This window comes from Heterocephalus glaber, unplaced genomic scaffold (genome assembly GCF_053883595.1).
Source record: "Heterocephalus glaber isolate CG9 unplaced genomic scaffold, H.glaber_assembly_v1.0 deba00001479, whole genome shotgun sequence".
Taxonomy (NCBI): Eukaryota; Metazoa; Chordata; class Mammalia; order Rodentia; family Bathyergidae; genus Heterocephalus; species Heterocephalus glaber.
This window is the reverse complement of record NW_028258316.1, coordinates 21237788-21243749: the sequence shown is the minus strand read 5'-3', so window position 1 is coordinate 21243749 and position 5962 is coordinate 21237788. Positions and strand designations below refer to the sequence as shown.

The window sequence follows — 5962 nt, the reverse complement described above, 5'->3', positions numbered from 1 at the left end:
GCCAGCTCTAAGGCAGGAACATCATGGTAGATGGCTTGTTAGTTCTCAGTGGCTGGAAATCAAATCAGGGAACAGTGTCAGAGAGGAAGGTGTGAGGAACCTTTTATGGTACCCAAGGTTGCAGCTCCATGAACCACCTGGACACAACCAGCGGTGTGCTTTGCTAATCTGCTAGGTTAATCCCATGATGTTTGCATATCAAGATTAACAGTCACAGATGCCATGCCCCCTTGAGGGGTGAGTGTGAGAGGGAAACAGGCCACATTTATAGGGAGGGAGGGAACCCTGGGTTCTAGCTGTGGGCACCTTTGTGGGCCACCACGGTTGCTGCTGGGATTGTGTGGTCTCTGTTGTTGTCCCAGAGTGCCCCTTTCTTGCGCGATGGCTCCTTGGCAGTAGAAGACGTTGCGGGCTGGTCCTGTGATGGGCAGGAGGGGTCCTGTCCTGTGCAGAGAACTGGGCTTCACTGCAGCCTGTTGTCCTCAGCTGGTTGGGTTGAGGGATTTCAGACTGGGTGTCACCGGAGCAAGGAGTGTTCTGGAAGTGAGGGGCAGAGGCTGGTAGGGGGCAAGTTCATAAAATGCCACTTTCCCTCCCGCTGCCTTCACTTTACTCAACAACGTGTGTGCTCTGGAAAAGATGGCACTGTGCAGGGCACTCAGGGAAGCAGGGGCCCTTTCCCTATTCAGATGTGTCTTGGCTGATACCAAGAACAGCCCCTGGTTACAGTATCCATGCTGCACATATCGAATCCACACAGTAGGCAGCACAGGCAACACGTATCGAACACACACCAGCACTTACATTCCCCTGCAACTTGGGCACAGCTGCACTACTCCACACACACATTCAGAGCACAACCCACACTCACCCCAGCAGAGCACTGGTGCATTTAGCATTTTCTGACTGAGAAAATGCATTTCAAAATAAGCTCTATGAGTTCAGGGATGCTTAAAATGATTTGGTATTTCATTCATGCCAACAGTATCTTCAGACAATTGAAAACTAGTCACTCTACAATGCATTGAGAGCCAGGAGAGGTGATGCATGCCTGTAACTCCAGAACTCTGGGAGGCTGAGGCAGGAGAATTACAAGTTTGAGCTTAATCTGGGCAATTTAGCAACTTAGAGAAACTCTGCCTCAAAATTTTAAAAAGAGCTGGGGATGTAGCTCAGTATGAAGGCCGTGGGTCCAATTCCCATTTTAGAAAAAAAAAATGCATCCAATATATCCTTTATTCCAGTCCCAGACTGGCCTGGGTCTGATGAATTTAGGCACCCAGTGCGAATGCTGCACAGCTCTGGGCTGTCTGTGGAGACCCCCAGTTTGGGCCACTGTTCAGTTACTCTTTTCTGGTTCAAAGTCTCTCCTGCTCCTGCACAGTCTTTAATCCAGTATGTGGCTCCTCTCCCTCCACATCACACCTGGGTGCGTCTGTGTTCGGGGGAGGGGTGTGCATGGCATCCAGGTGCCTCCGCCTGCCCTGGTCTGTGAGCTCATACGCTGCTGTCCCAAACGATCCTCCTGCAGAGAAACTTCCCCAGCACTCCACCCAGAAAGGGGAGCAGATGGAAAACTGGAGCAAGCCCTCATCTTGGGTCAGGGAAGAAAATATTCTCTTTTTCCCCTTTCACTCTAAAAATATGCTCAAGGCTTTTTTGAGCTTTGTTGCAATAAAAACCAGCTGTGGCTCAGAACACCCCCGCAGCCTTCGCCTAGGGAGAAAGGAAAACAAAAACAGCTGCTGGCGGCTGATCACGCCGTGTCCAGGCGCTGGCCCAGGGTGCAGGCACCCCTGGCCTAGAATTGCTCCCAGTGGGCACCAAACAACCCTGTTTTCTTGTTCTGGTGTGAGTGCTGGGCAGAGTTCATCAGCCCTTCCTCCCTGTAATTCTCTGTGTGTTGGGTGATGAGAGAGACTGGAACTCTGCTCAGGCCACTGTCTCATGTCACGGCAGAGGCAAGTGGGTGCGTGCAGTATCCAGAGACAGCCTGAGTGAGTTGTCTGGTGGCTGAGAAGAGGGAGAGGCCATGTCTGATGCAGCGAGCAGGAAGCCTTCCTGGAGCAGGTGCCATTGGGATGGCCGTCAAGGAAGGAGACAGAGAAGAAGGACCTGAATCCACAAAGGCCTAGATATGGAGAGAGCAAATACAGTGTGGTGAGCAGAATAGAACTGAAGGTTGGGGGACATTGGGAGATCAGCTGGGCTGGTGGACAGGGGCCCCAGACTCTGAGAGACATGTTCACTGGGTGACAGGGAGCCATGGAAAGTGCTTGAGCAGAGGAGTGACTGGTCTAAAGCTAGACAGCTTGGAGGATATCTGGGGAGGGAGATTGGTTGTCCATTGGAGCTCAAGAGAATCCCTTAAAGAGGGAGCCACACCTTCAATGGGGCTTTGGTGGCCTGGCCTGTACTTTCCACAGACACAGATTGACCCTAGGTCCTTGATTTCCCTGGAGGTCCCTGCTGGGGAACTCCTTAGGCCTCCAGGCTGCCACCCTGCTGGAAAGATGAGACAGCTGCACTCCAGAGGGAGGAAGGGATTGTCCACAGTCAGCTGCACGCCAGTGGCTGGCAGGGTGCGGACTACACGCTTCGGAGGAAGAGACCCTGGTGTGGATCTGTGGTTCTTAAGAACCACTGGGGTTGACGTCTGTCCCTAGAGTACAGCCTCCTCCATTGCCGTGCTGCAGGGAGAGGCTTGTGCTGGATCCCAGTGGAGGGGAAGGAGTTTCAAGTGGAGTCCCCTGGGGTGGGGACCTTGTCTCCTTCTCCTTTCATTCAGCAGCAGCAGCAGCAGCAGCAGCAGCCCTGTAGAATGTATCATCTTTTTTTTTGCAGAACAGGCTCAAGAGGAAATGGAGTTCCCCAAGATGTGTAGCTGGTGTGAGCAGAGCAAGAACAGGAGTTCTGTCTGTCTGCCCCGCTGCTCTGCCTCAGGGCCTTCCTTCCCGCACACCTGCCCCTTAATCCAGCCTTGAGCTCTTCTGGGGTGTTGTGCTCACCATGGGGTCTCAGGGGACCAGCGGCAGCACACACTGGGTGCCCAGGAAATGTCTGTTCATGGACTGGATGGATGGCCTGGGGAGGACATGCAGGCTGGGCCAGTGCCCCCATCCTCAGCCTCATGGGCCATGTGTGCTTGTTGCAGGCCAAGTTCCTTCCCAGACCGACCCTTTCACTTCGCCCTCATACCACCTGGTATTTTCTGGAGCCTGGCAGCAGCACAAGCTGCTTGGTGCTTGTGGTAACTGCCATCTTCCCCACCTGCCCCTCAGGTCCCCAGCCATTCCCCTACCATTCCCTGCCTCCTTTCTGCCAGGCTTCTTTCCTGCCCACCTGCACTGGGTCCCCTCTTACTGCTGCAGCCTCTCTGAGCCCCAAAGCAACCAGGGCTCTCCCAAGAAATCATAACAACGCCAGTAACGTCCTCAGTACATTTTACTGTGCGCTAGCTAAGTACTCCCTGAGTACTCTAAGACCTGTGCTAAATCCTCTGCATCCACCATTCCTCTCTCAGCTCACAATAGGCCTGGGAAGCAGTTGGTTCCTCAGCCTCCTGACACGAGGCACATGGCTCAGTGGGAGGACTTAATTCCGTGGGTGTCAGGCTTGTATGCACATTGGAATCACCTGAAGGGAGTCAAAAACTCCCTGTGCCTGTGTCCTGCTACACGGGCTTGTGGTTTAGCTGCTCTGGGTGTGGCTTGGGCTTGGGAATTTTTAAAAGATTCCCAGAAAATTCTACCATGTGCATGTGTTTGGGAACCACCAGTTTTCTAGAGAAATTTTAATTTAGGACCTGAAAAACAACCTCAACCAAACATCTTTATTGAGATTTAATTGACAGACAGGAAATTGCACATACTCAAAATATATAATTTGAAAAGTTTTTAAAAACCATCTGAGCCATTTTAAGTATACAGTTCCATAGAGTTACACTGTTATGCAACCAGTCTCCAGAGCGTTCTCATCTTGCAAAACAGAGACTAAATCCATTAACAGCTCCCATCCCTTCTCCTCTCAGCCCGACACTCACCATCCTACTTCCTGTCTTTGACTTTGGTCATTCTGGGTACTTCATGTAAGTGAAGTAAGCACCGTATATGTCTTTGTGCCGCTTAGCCTGATGCCCTCGATCTTCATCCTTGTAGCATTCGACATGATTATCTTCCCTTTTAAGGATGAATAATAAATTATCCATTCATTTGTCCATGAGCATCTAAAACAAGGCCTCTATGGGTATAGGGGTGTTTGTACCACTTCCAGGCTTTGCTTTCCATTCTTTTGGGGATACACTCAGAAGTGGGACTGGTGGATCACACGGTGGTTCTATTTTTGATTTTTTTTTGAGGAACAACTGCACTGTTTTTCTACAGTAGCTGCACCTTGTGCAGTCCCACTCTGGCACTCAGGGTTCCAGATTCTTCACATCCTCCCCAGTACTTGTTCTTTTTTGGGTTTTGGTAGCCATGCTGATGGACACGGAGAGCCACCTCATTATGGCTTTGACTTGCACTTCTCTAATGATTAGTGATGTTCAGCATCTTTTTGTATACTTGCTGGCCTGTAAATCAACTCTGGAGATGAATTCTCTACCTACCTTCCCAGAGAAGCCAGGGCCTCCCCTCTGCATCCTCCCCTGAAACCCAGCATGCCCCAGAGGGAGCACTGAAGCACCCCCTACCCCAGCCCCTAGGAGGCAGCAGCCTTTCACCCCTTGGGGGTCTTTTCTTCAAATTAAGCCCATTGTATCCAAGGACAGACATTATTTTGCCACAAAGCTCCCCACTCCAGCTAAAGTGAGGCTGGAGCACTGTCCCCATTCCTACTCCAGACAGCTAGAAAGGATCACACACAGGTCCTCATTAGCAAAGCACTTGGCTTTGTTCCTGCCCCAAGTGTGTACAGACTGAGTGCTTCCCTGTAGCTTCAGCAGACCCCTCTTCTTTGCAATTAATCTGAACAGACTAAACCCCTCCTGGGCAGAGGTGGGTGATACACTGCCCACCGACACACAGAGCAGCCTGTTTGAGCTGAATCTCCAGGGCTGCCATCTCCCCACGGGTGCAGCTGCTGTCCCCATCCTGTCCTTGGCACAGTCTGCTGTGTCTGAGCCCCAGTGCCTTTACTCTTGGCCCTCCTTTGGTGGAAAGGCTGAGCCCTGCCCTTGGAGGCTCTGTCTTTGACTCTGCTGCTGTCCTCTGTGTGGAGCTACCCAAAGTATTTCAAGAGCTCAGTGCTTATGGCTGCTCCTCAAGGGATGGGGTGAGTCCTTGAGGTCAGTGTCCTTACACTCTGGGCAGGAATCTGCCTTTTTCTCCCAGCTGTGGCCCCTCTAACCTTCTTAGTTCTTTGTAATATGTTCATTTGAAGAGACTAATTTTGTTGAACTGTGTATTTAAATTATTGCATTAAAGTTTCTTTTACCCACATCTGTTGTACTTATATTTGTACCTTTTCAGCTCTGTGCCTGGAACTTTTTAATAGTAATAAAAGTTACTGCTTCTTGTGCTTTCACCTAAAAAAAAAATGAGGGGACATTTTGCTGAGGTGTGCCTGAGGGGTTAAAGGCTCCTAGAGGGGATGGTGCCTCACTAGAGATGAGCAAACGCAGGAAGCTGCCACCCTCTCAGGCCTGAAGGAACAGGAGAGGGGCCTACAATACCAGACGAGCAGGAGCTATGGGACAAGGGCTGCCCGGTAGTCCCCAGGATCTAAACATTTGACAACACTGCCTCTTCCAGCCAAGGGTGATCTCCCACCTTCTTCTTCCATTTAGAACAAAACAGAGATGAATGGGGATGAAGGCAGGGAAGGGGACTATCACCCTGCTAAGACAACTGCTCTTCTGAATTCTGCCCCTGCGTGAAATTCTGCCATTTGTTTTTATCTGCTCCTAGAGCCACCAAATCCTAGCTCTGAAAGAGACCCCACAGGCTCTGGACCAAATCTCTCG

The 5962-nt window shown here is 51.0% G+C and overlaps 1 long non-coding RNA gene across 1 annotated transcript; it reads left to right on the top strand.

Annotated features, from left to right (window-relative positions):
• The first annotated feature begins 1354 nt into the window (after nt 1–1354).
• LOC101698229 (uncharacterized) lies at nt 1355–5438 on the top strand. The gene is made up of 2 exons (XR_205456.4): nt 1355–2160; nt 2845–5438. It is a non-coding gene; the product is annotated as an uncharacterized LOC101698229 (long non-coding RNA).
• Nucleotides 5439–5962: the final 524 nt, after the last annotated feature.